The 14,894-nt window shown below is 40.1% G+C and overlaps 1 protein-coding gene and 1 pseudogene across 18 annotated transcripts in view; one reads left to right on the top strand and one right to left on the bottom strand.

Moving 5' to 3' along the window:
- LOC123609360 overlaps positions 1-10,790 on the bottom strand; it is a 31,616-nt pseudogene extending 20,826 nt beyond the window's left edge.
- Positions 1-14,894, top strand: part of DST (dystonin) — a 495,699-nt gene that overhangs the window by 36,640 nt on the left and 444,165 nt on the right. The window lies entirely within an intron of this gene.

The raw sequence follows: 14,894 nt of genomic DNA, 5'->3' as shown, positions 1-14,894 counted from the left end.
AAAAGAGGGAAGAAGGTTGGCAGGGTTTTCAGGAGGGAAAAGAAGAAAGAAAGTTAATGTTCAAGGGCAGGGGTATTTAACATTCTTTCCTTTAAGGCTTTAAGGCTATGTCATCCTGATCTTCCCAAATGATAGTGTCAGGTTTGTTTTTTTTCCCAAAACTTCATTTTGGGAAGTTCATGATGCCATAATCTAAATGGCATCTTGGGAAAGTGCCATTCCTGGAAATGACTTTGAGATCATGTGCCACAAATATCAAATCTGAGTTTGAGGAAACTGAAATTTTTCCTTGGATTCTTTGTGTACCTTTAAGTTTTAACATTGGCGCACCAGGCTCAGTTGGTTGAGATTCTGACTTCAGCTCAGGTCATGATCTCACTGTTTGTGAGTTTGAGCCCCAGACCGGGCTTGCTGCTATCGGCGCAGAGCCCACTTCAGATCCTCTGTCCCCTCTCTCTTTGCCCCTTCTCCGCTCACACACACTCTCTCTCAAAAATAAATAAAACATTTTTAAAAAGTTTTGGGGTGCTTGGGTGGTTTGGTTGATTAAACAGCCGACTCTTGATTTCAACTAAGGTCATGATCTCTTGGTTCATGAGATCAAGCCCTGCATTGGGTTCCATGCTAACAGTGTGGAGACTGCTTGGGATTCTCTCTCTTTCTCCTGTCCCCCTCCCTCCACCCCTCCTCTGCCTGCACTCTTACTTTCTCAAAAATAAATAAATAAACTTAAAAGAAAAAGTTTTAACAAGTGGATACTGTCTTCTTGTGAAGGGGTCTGAGCATCTAAGTCAGTCTTTAAAGGCTGGGAGAAATATGAAGGACTTTTTTCCCTCCCAAATAAAGACAAAGAGATATTGGCTGCCTTATCCTTAGGGATGGTAAGAAAGGTGCTACATAAATTAATTACAGTGAAAAATTTGCTTTCAGTGGGGATGTATGCTGACAAAGTATGGGCATTTGGAATAATAGGGTGACAAGGGATACTAGTACAGAGGATAATAAGGCCCCGAGCCTTATAATCTGTTGTAGGCTTTATGCCTTATGGCTGATCCAATAGGGACAAATAGTATCTTTAAAGTTAGGTGTAGTGTTGTCAGGAGTAGAACACACAAAATATGTTTAAAGGTCATTTGATTCACCTGCTTGGCTATTTTGGTTCTTGGTATCAAATTCTAGAATTACCTCTTTCAGGAGGAAGAAATTCTGGCATGATACTTCCCTAAGAAATCTTGTCCCAATAAATGAACAGGGGCAGAGGAGCTAAGAACTGTTTTAGTACTCGGAGGCAGGGGCTTTTTAATGGCAGTGAGGCTGAACACCTAGAGTGTAGCTCTGGTGTTGATAAGATTCATTCCCCATCCAGAGAGTTGTTTCTCTAAGCGGAGTAAGAGGAGGGATTGAGAAAAGCTCCTGTGGTTGCTCAGGGCCCCATCATTGGGAGGGCACTGGAAAGACTGGGTAGAGGGCTGAAGGGACTTGGTGTGCTTGAGTTTTGTAACAATCCTTTTTCCAGTGTCCTGGCTTTTTGCAGTAATGAAAAAGGCAGGAGAGATTTGGTTTTGTTTAGGGGCTTCCATTTGTTGGAGCTGAAAATTAAGGGTTTTAGTGGTCTTCCTTTTAGTTGAATCACCTAGGGTGTGGGCGAGCTGATTTACTAAATTAAAAAGCTGGAGTGGAGATGGTTTACCATTCCATCCCAGTCCTTTTAACTAGAAGAGGAAGGTCCTGGTTCAGCATATTGATGAACATAGAATTGAAGGCTACCTGAATGGATTTGACATCTATAGGAAGGCCAGATTTTTTCTTGAAAACTCTTTCCTTAAAAACAACAGCTATAATAATAGTAATAATAATTCAAGGGCTTATTGACTTTTTTTGTTTATTTATTTTTTGAGAGAGAGAGTCAGAGAGCCAGCAGGGGAAGGTCAGAGAGAGAGACGGAGAGAGAATCCCAAGCAGGCACCGCATTGTCAGCACAGAGCCCTACGTGGGGCTTGAACTCACAAACTGTGAGATCATGACCCAAGCCGAATACAAGAATCAGACGCTTAACCGACTGAGCCACCCAGGCACTCCTCATTGACTTTTTTCTTAATGGCCAGAGTATTTTATTTTATTTATTTTTTTTTAGTTTTAATTTATTTTGGGAGAGAGAGTACAAGCTGGGACGTTGGGCAGAGAGAGGAAGAGAGAGAATCCCAGGAAGTTCTGCACTGATAGTGCAGGGTTCAACGTGAAGCTTGAAACTACAAACCATGAGATCATGACTTGAACCGAAATCAAAAATCGGACGCCCAACCAACTGAGCCACCCAGGTGCACCTCATTGACTCTTATTCCAATGAACAGGTTTTGAGAAAGCCCTAGGGATTGCCAGGTGAAGTCATTTAGTGATTGCCTGAGCCTCATTATATAACAAGGCAGGGGATTGGGTTCCTATCTGCAATTCCAGAGATTTTTCAGCATCAACCCAATTATCTGTTTTCATCCAGTTGGTGGGCTTGACCTTCACCAAGGAGCATGTGAACCATCTGGGTAGAAATCTGAGAAACCTGCATGTAAGTTTGAAACACTATATCAAATTCCTCAGCAAATCTGTGGGGATCCTTAGTTACTTTGGGAAATCTTTCACTATGGCTCATAGTTCAGGCTTAGTCCGGGGGACATGGGTTTCGTGTTGTTGGGTCAGCCTCTAATAACTGGACTAAACTCTATTTAGTCTTGGGTTATTAGTATTTTAACTCACTGCCAGCGTTTTGGTAGGGTTTTATTTGGAATCTCTTTATCTTCAGATGTTAGATTGGTCTACAGTTGCTTCTCTTGGATGTATCAAGGTTTATTTTTAGGCTGTGGTAGCATCTTAAAATGAATTAAGACATTTTTCATCTTATTCTGTTTCTTGGAATACTTTGAGTAATAATTATCTGTTGTAAGCTTAGATAGAACTTGATGATGCATGCATAGCCCTTTCCAACTCCTGGAAATGGCAGTGCTAACTGAGTCAGTGCTGTTGGGATGTGTTTCCTGCCAGTGTGAGTTGGCAATCATTCCCCTCTTCTCTTCAGATTCTGTGGAATGAACTATTTGTCTTAGCCATTCTTCTAGCTATAGTTCATCAAAGTGTTGGTCACTTTTTCTGTCAAGGATCTCCATAAAGTTGCAGTTAGTTTCAAATCTTTGTTTCCTATTTTTGCAGTCATTTCTTTGAGGTTGCCTTGAGCCATTGTGAAACTCACATTTTGTTGCTCAGTGTATCCTGCTTCCTTTGTTTCTCTTTGGCATACAGGGCTAGAGCTATCACTGGCACACTTTTTCGTCAATAATTGTGAATCAAAAATTTTAGCCAGAACTCTAATTAAAAACAGGCTAGAGTGGAGTAATCATTACATGTTGCAGCATATGCTCGATATACAACAACATGCTCTTTGGAGGATTTGTGGTAAAGGGCACTCGTATTTGTTAGCTTGGAGTCCATTTATTGTCTGAGAGCTATGCTGGCATACAGCATATGGGAAACACAGGAATTTTAATTGTTAATGGCAATAGGAACTTATATGTGTATTTTTAAAGGGATTATATATGATAATAATTTCCTTAAATACATACATACACATATATATGTATAAAGGGATATATATAGATGTATATGCATATTATATATGTAATATATAAATATATAATATATAGCATTATATAATTGTATTATGTAATATACAATATGATATTGTGTGTTATATTGTATGTTATATATTACATAATATATGCATATATATAGAAAGGGATATATAAGATATATGATATAATTATATATAATATAATGTACATATAGATGTATGTGACTATATTTTTGAGGAAATTAATTCAGAAACAAACTGTAGTATAATAATTCGGTGCTGTGTAGTTGGCATTAAATGGGGGCTATGTGTGTAATATCTTTGTGCCTAGAACCATTTTTCATGTTAGAGCTTTCTTTTACCCTCTTTAGTACCTTCTATGATTACTGGTCCATTTAGAGTTCTTCCTCTTTTATATGTTAAAGACAAATACACAAATAATTGAAGTCCTTTTCTATGAGCAATCCTCAGTTTTGATTGTATATACCACCAGTAAAATATCAGCATGCACATTCAACATATATATGTATTTATTTCTAAATTATATACTATATCCCCATATTAATTTATTATAACAAATTTCACTCTGAGAAAAATTTAGTTAAACGTGTTTAACCTTAAAAAAAAATCTTTGCTTAACACTATGATTTAGAAATTCAAATATTATTTTAAGCTCCATTTATTTTGATATTTGGTTTTAGCCATTGTCATAGCTGTAAAAGATAACTTAAAAAAAGATTCAAGTGGAAAAAGTGCATTGATGACTGCTCTTACAATTATGGCAGTTTTCAACTTTCATTCATTGATTATGCAAAATTATTTAAAAATAAAATTTGGTAGTAAATTTTCATATTTCTTGTCAGTTGGTTTGTTATGAACTAATCTGAAGGAATTGATTTTATATATTTTTTTATTAAAAAAATTTTTTTAACGTTTATTTACTTTTGACAGAGAGAGAGACAGAGACAGAGACAGAGAGAGACAGAGCATGAGCGGGGGAGGGGCAGAGAGAGAGGGAGACACAGAATCTGAAGCAGGCTCCAGGCTCTGAGCTGTTGGCACAGAGCCGGACATGGAGCTGGAACTCACAGACCGCGAGACCATGACCTGAAATTGGACGCTCAACTGACTGAGCCACCTAGCCATGCCTAATTTTATATTTTTAAACAGGATTCTAAAACTCACTGAAAATTTTTATTTGGGTGGTTTTTAAACTGACTAAAGAACTCTTTTCAAATTTTAAAATCTTTAAAATTAGCTTTTCTAGATAATGAATTTACTTTTTTTTAGGGGAACAAAATCATATGTTAGTAGAAATATATTCAAATACCCATTTTCAAAACACCCTTTTCAATCCACAAATTTAAAAAACCAATTACTTTCCTGCTAATTATTCAACCATCACTTTTATTTGTTTGGTTTATTTGAAAATATCTGCTACTGATGGTCTCTTGTCACCACTGAAAGTTAGCAATTTGGGAATTTTGGACTTCTTGTCTTTCTATAATATAAAGCAGCATAATTTATTTCTATATTTGACAACTCGTTTAAGTGCCTTTAAAGATAATCAAACTCTGTGGTACATAAATTTTTTACACTCACTTTTATAGTAAAGACTGTGAATTTTTCCTCCAATTTCAATCTTCCCCTATTTTTGTAATACAAATACTCTATACTTATGAGTGGGCATATGGTGAAACAGCTAGAGCCTCCATTTCTCAGCCTCTCTGGCAGTACTGTTAAGTTCTGTCCAATTGGATATAAGTGAAAGTGATGTATGAACATTCTAGGTCAAGTCCTTAAAACAAGCTGCTTGTCTCCACAGTCCCTTTCTTTCTTTCCATGCTTGGAAAGGAATTGTGTGGTATGTCAAATGTATGGACAAGGAATACCTGAGGGGAAGGTAGAGCAGTGATAGGATAGAATCCTGGCTCCTTATATGACCTCATGGCTCCGAGCCACCTATCAACTGTGAACTGGCCACAAGAAAAACGAATTTCTATCTTGTTTGAATCACTGTAGTTTTGGATCTATTTGTTATAGTAGTTGGTCTGTATTTTACTATATTTTTTATTTCATTAGAATGCAGTATAAAGAGTATATTTGTATTGTTTTTATGAACAATTTATATTTATGTATGTATCATTATAAAAAAAACACACTGACTCAAGTACAACAGATTGTTCAGATACATATCCAAATATATGTAGAGGTTTAGTAAATGATAAAAATGGCATTTGAAACATTTATTTATTAAAAATTTTTAAAAAATATTTATTTATTTCTGAGACAGAGACAGACAGAGCATGAGTGGGGGAGAGACAGAGAGAGAAGGAAACAGAATCAGAAGCAGACTCCAGGCTCTGAGCTGTCAGCACAGAGCCCGACACAGGGCTCGAACTCACAAACCGTGAGATCATGACCTGAGCCGAAGTCGGTCGCTCAACCGACTGAGCCACCCAGGCACCCCTGAAACATTTCTTTAAAGGTTTATTTATTTATTTTGAGAGAGAAAGAGAGCATGCAAGTGGGAGAGGGGGAGAGAGGGAGAGAGAGAGAATCTTAAGTAGGTTCTGTGCTGTCCGTGCGGAGTCCAGCATGGGCCTTGATCCCATGAACTGTAAGATTATGACTTGAGCCGAAATCAAGAGTCAGATGCTTAACCAACTGAGCCACCCAGGTGCTCCCGAAAATGGCATTTTAAATCAAGAGGGATGGAATGATATGATAGTTCTTGAAGCTGGGTGGTGGGTACTTAAAGTTCTTTATTCTCTTTTACCTTCTTTTTTATATTCTGAAATTTTTTATAATAAAAAATGAACACATTTAAAAAATAATGGTAGAAATGGTTGTACATTTTTAAGTTGTTTTTTTTTTTTATGTTTTGTTTATTTTTGAGAGAGACAGAGCGCGAACAGAGGAGGGGCAGAGAGAGAGGGAGACACAGTATCTGAAGCTGGTTCCAGGCTCCCAGCTATGAGCACAGAGCCTGACACAGGGCTCAAGCTCACGAACCGTGAGATTATGACCTAAGCCAGAGTTGGATGCTTAACCGACTGAGCTACTCAAGCGCCTCAAAATGGTTCTACATTTTTGGAGACAAATCTGGTAGTATCTTTGCAATGTGATTTTTCTGAGGCCTGGCCATTCCATTTCTTTCTTTAAAAAAATATATTTTGAAAGAGAGAGAGCGCAAGTGCACGTGGGGGAGGGGCAGAGAAAGAGAGAGAGACAGACAGAGGGAGAGAGAGAATCCCAAGTGTTGATGGTGCAGACCCCAATGAGGGACTTGATCCAATGGACTGTGAGATCATGACCTGAGCCAAAATCAAGAGTTGGACAAGATGCTTAACTGACTGAGCCACCCAGGCACTCCCTGGCAATTCCATTTCTAAGTAGAGATGTAGTTAAAGATACAGAAGTGTCTTGTTGATTGCACTGTTTATAATAGAAACAAACAGAAATACCCCAAATTTTAATCAGAATAGTTAAAGTATGGCATACCCATATACTAGAAAATCAGTTGTTAAAAATAATGTACTATCTGTATAATTTTGTTTTCGTGTTTGTTTGTTTTTTAATTTATTTTTGAGAGAGACAGAGTATGAGCAGAGAGGGGCAGAGAGAGAGAGGGACACAGAATCCGAAGCAGGCTCCAGGCTCCGAGCTGTCAGCACAGAGTCCGAAGTGGGGCTCAAACTCACAAATTGTGAGATCATGACCTGAGCCGAAGTCAGACGCTTAACAGACTGAGCCACCCAGGTGCCCCTGTATAATTTTAAAATCTATATCTATGTTATTGTTAAATGAAAAGAGCAAGGTATAAAACAATATATATGTATATATAGCAAGATCCTATTTCTTTTAAAACTTTTTTGTACATCTGTAGGTATCTCTGCAAGCATAGGGACAAAATCAGGATGCTATTTACTAACTTTGCAGTTATTACTCTGGAGGGATGTGTTTGGAGATACAAAACAGGCACATTCATTTATTTATATAGTTCAGAAAGAATGTGGTATGAACTCTTTTTGGTAGGTTCAGGTTTCCAATTTGTTCTTTTCTGAAATTTTTAGGCAAATGCATCTTTGAAAAAGGAAGATCAAACCCAAAACATATTAAGAATATACTTGTGCCATATCTATAAGTAGGAACAAAGAAGGATACAAAGGGAAATGAAGCATGCCCCTGCCTTTATATCCAGGAATGCATTTTAGATAAGTCAAACTGTAATAAATACTGTGAAAAAGCCACATTGAAATAAACACCACTCAAATCAATCAACTGGGAAAAGTCCACAGGATCATATGATCTAGGTTAAAAAGTTGATAGCTCTTGCCCGAATAACTGCAAGAGAGAGTAATACAATCTCTTTAAAGCTTTTAGCTACTATATCACCTTGGGAAAAAGGTGACCTCTAACAGATTTTTGCTGATGTCCATGTGATAGATGTCAAAGACAGAGCAGAAATAAGCAGTAAAAGATGTCATAGCTACCCTTGAAATGGACTAGCCACAAACATTTCTCACAATCCTCTGATTAACTGTCTTTGTTTGGACTTTGGTCCTGTTAGCTCTCTCTGCTCCTTCTTCTCTTTCTCTTTACTTAGTATAAATTATCAGAAGATTTTAGGTCATGAAACTTTTTTTTTTTTTTCTTGCTGATAAGTATGTCTTGAGAGTAAGCAGATTTTGAGAGGGCATGTGCTGCCAGAAAAGCATTAAAGACTTGAACACAGACCAAATACACATTCAATTAGTATCATCAGGGCAAAGGTTCAGCTTTCAGACTGGGGGCAGAAATGGCCAGTCCTTCCTGTTCTGTGCATCCTCAGTGGGGACAGTTTCTGAGACTTGTCTGATCAGAGCGGTGTTTGCTGGAAGCCTCTGCCCATGCTGTTTTTAGGCTTGCTTCACAGGCGTTGTGCCTGAGGCTTGCTGCTGGTGAGCTTGGCAAGCATCCATCTTGCCACTTCTTGCTTGGGGGCTCAGTAAATGACTATCCCACTTTACTGTTTTAGTCTGTAGCTTACCATTGGGACTTGAAATCCTGCCCTGAACTCAAACCCAAAAGCCCAAATAGCTTTTGTTAACTTTATACATTGTCAGGGTTGATGTTCAAAATTCAAAATATTTAACAACCTGTAGAAAGTAGGCATTGACTAATCAGAACATTTGACAGCTGAAGGGCTAATGCCTTTTATTTGCTAGATCCTGGGCAGGGTCAAGAGTGCAGTGTGAGGCTCCTGGGTGGCTCAGTTGGTTAAGCAATTGACTCCTGATATGAGCTCAGGTCACGATCTCACAGTTCTCGGTTCTATCCCCCCGTCGGGCTCTGTGCTGACATGTGGAGCCTGCTTGGGATTCTTTCTCTCCCTTTTTCTCTGCCCATCCCCCACTCATTCTCTCCCTCCTTCCCTCCCTCCCTCTCTCTCCCCCCCCCCCCAAATAAATAAAGTTAAAAAAAAAAAAGTTCAGTGTGGAAGGGAGGCTGACAACAGTGAGGACGCTTATGGGTCTTGGGGCCTTTACCCATTATGGCTACCCAGGTCCTCTGCCTGAATCAGTCACCTAGTGCCTGCTGAACTTTTGAGTATTTGATGCCTGAAGCTCTCACGGTTGTGCCAAACCACTGGCTCTTGTCTGTTCCATACTCATAACTCTGACCAGGTCTGGCTTGCTGCTTGCCCCCATTACCTGTCTGCCCCTCAATCTAGTGAGACTCTATTCATCTTGTGGCTGAATTGGCCTGAGTCATGATAGAATCAGCCTCAACTTAGGAATTTCTCAAACAATACTTTATTAGGATTGTTGTTGGATTTTAAGACTAAGCTATTACTTGAGAATAGCTGGTTGGGGATGATGCTATTGATGTAGCTGTAGTTGTAACATTGGTTTAACCACCCATTCTAACTTGGTATAGAGTGTTAGCTGTTCAGCTTGCATATACGGTTAGGTCTTCATTTTGTCCTTTCTTGGGTCTTGAATTGTTTCTGATTCACAGTCTGATAAATTAACTCCATATTCTTAAAGGCTTTGATTTTACAATGGTATTCAGGATGTCTTTGAAGACTTAGTGACCATGTCAGGACTTTGTTAGGACTTTGCTGTGACCTGTTGCAAATTAGCACACTTTTCCTCCCTTCTTTGTCTCTTGTTTTCTTTCCTTCCTTCCCTATTTTCACCCTTTTCCTTCTCCCCCATTTTCTCCTGCACTTATGGGCTGCACAGCCTCACCCATCTCTCTTGCCTTTCCTCCAGTGCTTTTCCCATGGCTCCCTTTTTCTCTCCCCATGCCCCTTTACACTGCTTTCTTTCTTATGATTGGTCTTGTGGCCTTTGCTTGGTGTGAGTAATGGTCTTTGCATGGTGTGGATACCATTTCAGAAGTCTTGCTGTTTGGGGGGGGGGGCGCCTCAGTGGTGGCTTAGTCAGTTAAGCCTCCAGCTTCAGCTCAGATCATGATCTCTCGTTGATGAATTCAAGCCCCACATCGGGCTCTCTGCTGTCAGCACAGAGCCTGCTTTGGATCCTCTGACCCCCTCTCTGTACCCCTCCTCTGCTCATACTCTATCTCTCTCTCTCTCTCTCTCAAAAATAAATAAACACTAAAAAATAATAAAAAAAAGAAATCTTGCTGTTTGGGTGGTATCTGGCTTCTTAGCATTTGCAACTGGGAAGTTGTAAACACCTCTTAAAACATGATTCCTTGTTTTATATTTCCTTGCTTCTTATCTTGAAAAGGACATTGTCTCTGACATAATCATGTTTTAAACTGTGACTCTTTTTGTTTTGTAGACATGCTGTTAGTGATGATGTCTCTGAGTAGGTAGCTCAGAAAAGAGCTGCATGCAAACAGATTGTGCTCACATTTAAAGAATCATCTGTAGGACCTCTTGATCTGCAATTATGAAGGCTAGGTTATGATTTGCTGGTTGCTCTGCTATTTATAGAGCCTGTCATTGCGCATGACCGTCTGTGCCCAGGGCTGGAGCCTCGTTGCCAAGAGGCGCTGAGCTGAGCTCTGGCTGCAGCGAGAGCAGATTGCTCTGACTGCTCCTGTTTCCCAGGCAGCCTTCCCCACTTGCCCTCCTTAGCTTTGAGTGGAGCTTCAGCTTCTCTCTAGGACTCTGTCTGCTCCCTGCTTCACTTCCCAATGACTGCTGCTTCTGCATCGTGTTGCTACACTGATGTATATACACTGCCTGATATTTTGCTGTTACTCTCATTTTTTGTATTGATAGATTTTCTGTCTTCTGGGAAGCTCTTTATTGCTGATTCTTTGTTTTCAGTGAGTGTTAAATATGGCTCATAAGTTATCGATGGCACTGTTTAGGAAATCAGTCTCATGTTTGTTGCACGTCAGCTTCCTAGGGAGAGACTTGGAGATGGAGATTATATGCAGGGGATTGACTGGGGAGTGCCCTTGGGAACAACACTTAAAGGGATGGAGGGAAGCAGGATGGTCAGAGAGAGAAGTAGGATTGTGATGCATGTGCAACAGAGGCCTCAGCTGATCCCACAAGTTCTGCAGCTGAGAGGCCCTTCAGAAATGTCCCTAATTGAGGCGAGCACTCACCTTTCCACTGACCAGCATTGGCCCTTGGAGAGGGGCGTTGACTCTAGCTAAGCTGCTAGCTTTCAAGCTGAGGGCAAGCTGTTTCCACCATGGGATTCTGCTAAAAGCCAGGATCTACCATGACTCCTGGCACCTGGGGAAATAGGCATCTGGCTCACAAATGTGGGATTTGGGTGGTGTCCCACAGCATCCTTTAAAATGTTCTTCTTATAGTTCCGCTATGGTGGATGCAGTTTCTACCCTACTTCTAACTTGATTTTAATAACTAGTGCAAGGCAGGTTTCATACTCTGAGAGTCTCTTAAAAGTTAAGATACTTATTTTCTTCTTACGGTTTATTTTGGTAAAAAACATGATGTTGATGAATCCTAAGAGAAAAATGAGTATAGGCCAGTTTCAACAGAATAAGCCTTGCCTTACTGGATTGCCATTGCCCACAAAATTCACTGTCACTCTGTGCTGATGGCTTTATCTCTAAAAACTAAAGCAGGAGGTGGGAATGCTGAAGGATTGAAACCTGTTGTACCAAAAACAGCTGGGTTGATAAACTTGTATAAACCTTTTGTTTGATAGTTATAATACTGATATAAAAAATATCAGGGAATAGTTATAATCTTTATTAGAAAGATAATGCAAATGCCTCCTTGGGTAGTATTGTTTATATGTTTGATGAAACAACATAACAGATGTTGTTTAATCTGCATGTGAAACCACAAGCAGATGGGGTAGACATGGCTGCCAGAGGGAAATTAGACGGACCTTATATTTCACAGACCAGGTTGTTGATGGAGAGCACAGATTAGCAGACTAAAACACCGAGTCAAAATTACTTTTTTCTCTGTGTTAGAAGCAGAATGCTTAAGACCCTATAGGATATGGTAGAGCAGGGGTTGGCAGAGTTTTTCTGCAAAACCCCAAATAATAAAGATTTTTGACTTTGAGGCCATATGAACTCTTTTGCAACTATTCACCTCTGCTTTTGTAGCACAGAAGTAGCCATAAACAATACATACATGAATGGGCATGGCAGTATTCCAATCAAACTGTGCAGAAAAAGTGGGTCAGATTTGGCCATAATTTGTCACCCCTGATAGAGAACATGGGTCAGGTTGCCTGGGTTTCAACCCTAGGGTAGATACTAAATGTCCATTTTCTTATCTGTAAAATGGGCATCACAATAGTATTTACCTCCTAGGCGTATTATAAGAAATAATGAGATCATGCATACACAGTGTCTGACAAATAGGAAGTGCTCTATGACTATAAATTATTATTATTTATGTAACTGTAAAGAAAGTTGGAAAAAAAAGAATTGAAGTTGGATGTAGTTTACAGCTGAACGATGTTGGGAAAAAGTTAAATAAATGGGGCTCAAATTATGTTTAACTATGTAATAAGAGTAAATGGAAGTCTTCTGGCCTGAGTTTACCCTGAGAGATGTGGTTGGTAAGGCTCATGTTGCCAGAGACAAGAGCTAGACCCCTTCTACAGGACTTGCAAAGGAGGTGGCTCTAAAATGGGTTTTGCCGCTAGTGCTGTGGCAGTTTGCTGTTCCTCACCAAGATCTGTGCTCTCTTTTTCTGGGCACATGACCTAAATACATTTTTTACTTTTCTTTGCAGTTAAGTGATGGCCATGTTACTGAGTTCTAGTTAATGAAATGTAAGGAGAAATGATGTGTGCCATTTATAGGCCTGGACCTTTGCAACCCTCCCACACAATCCTGGTTCTTTCTCCACAAACTAGCAGAGTGGAGAGGACGTTGTGGATCTAGAGTCACAACATGGAAGGTGCCTCGTGCCCTAAATGACTCTCTGGAGCAGAGCACTTATCCTGCTTGCTGATCTGTGAGTGAAACAAACTTTTATTGTGTTGGTGTACTGAGATTTGGTGTCGCTTGCCTTGACAGTTAGCCTACACTTCAATTTATGATCACCCATCACCAGTTTTGAGCTAAATGGATAAAGGCTGAGGATCAAGTTATGAAAGGTTAGAGCAGCTATTAATAGAACCTTCTGTGATAGTGGAAAAGTTCTATCTGCATCATCTGGTACCACTAGCCACATGTATATTGAACAATTGTAATGTGGCTAGTATGCCTGAGAAACTGAATTTGTAGTTTAATTTTAATTAAAATTTACATGCAAATAGCCACATGTGGCCAGTAGCTAGTGTATTGGGTGGCTCAGGATTAGAGTCTGGAAAATTGCTTAGCAGTGCACCCATGTCTCGCCCTAAGCCCTCTTAAGCCTAGTGAGAGTGAATTTAGGGAGACCATGGGGAGAGCTTGACTTGTGTCCTCAGAGTGTATGTGCCAAGGCTGGTGCCAGACCACATGGGATGATTTCAAAGATTGTGGCTGGCGGGATGCTCTAATGATGGAGTGAGCAGAGTTGGCTGCATTGGGAATAGCCTACTTTCCCAGAATGTGTTGGGGCAAAGGATGCATGAGAATTTCTTACGGATCTCTTGGGAAAAAGAGCCTAGAGTCACTTTAAACTCTGTGTAAGAGGAAACCAGGAAGAGTGATATGACCTCATTGAAATGGCACTGGTTTTGTGACTAGAAGTGGCTAGAAGACTTTTTAAAAAAAAATTTTTTTTTTCGACATTTTATTTATTTTTGGGACAGAGAGAGACAGAGCATGAACGGGGGAGGGGCAGAGAGAGAGAGGGAGACACAGAACCAGAAACAGGCTCCAGGCTCTGAGCCATCAGCCCAGAGCCCGACGCGGGGCTCGAACTCACGGTCCGCGAGATCGTGACCTGGCTGAAGTCGGACGCTTAACCGACTGCGCCACCCAGGTGCCCCGAAGACTTTTTAATTATCTGAGAATGACCAGAAAAATTATAGAGTCCATTCAAAATTTTGCGTAGCATTGGGAGAAAACTAACTCTTCATCGTGGATTTGAAAGACAGCAGGGAGAAAGAATATAGTTGTTTTCTGAGTGTACCCTATGATCCCTGCTTAGGTTAATCTAACAGTTATAATTAAAAAGCACTTTAAGCTCCTTACAGGAGACGTATTTCCAATAGTTTTAACCTCAAAGTCTCCTTTTATTCTCTTCCCTGCCCCAACCATGGAGGCCATGTTTTGTGTCTTAGGCTCATTTGGGTGCAGAATCAGAGACCAACTGTATTTTAGGGTATGTTGTAAGGATGTATGTGTCATTTAGTGGAATTTAAGAAAAAGATTCATAGTTGATGCTGGCTTCGAGGGATGCGTGGAGAGCTGGTGGTGGTTTCAAGGCCTCACTCCTCCCTGTAGTGAATAACAAAGGTGGGGCTCAGAACTACTCCATTGGCTTCAGCTTTTCCTTCTGTTATCAACTGATTGTTCTCTCCTCACCATGGTTTCTATGCCCCATTCCTGTCAGCCTAGACAAGAGCCACAGAGTTTCTATCAGGCTTCTACAACCTTGTGACCCAAGGTTAGCTCTGCAGATTAACAGCATTAGAAGCTTGGAAGCTTGTTAGAAACTCAGAATCTCAGGTCCCACAATCTATATTTTAATAAGAATATAGGGGCTCCTTGGTGACTCAGTCTGTTGATTCTTGGTTTTGGCTCAGGTCATGATCCTGGGGTTGTGGAATCGAGCCCTCAGTCAGGCTTCACACTGAGCATGGAGCCTACTTAAGATTCTCTTTCTCTCTTCCTCTGCCCCTTGCCCCCCTCTCTCTCTAAACTAAAAGAAAAGAAA

Source organism: Leopardus geoffroyi, chromosome B2, assembly GCF_018350155.1.
Source record: "Leopardus geoffroyi isolate Oge1 chromosome B2, O.geoffroyi_Oge1_pat1.0, whole genome shotgun sequence".
NCBI lineage: Eukaryota > Metazoa > Chordata > Mammalia > Carnivora > Felidae > Leopardus > Leopardus geoffroyi.
The sequence above is the reverse complement of the archived record's forward strand: the minus strand, read 5'-3'. Positions and strand labels throughout refer to the sequence as shown.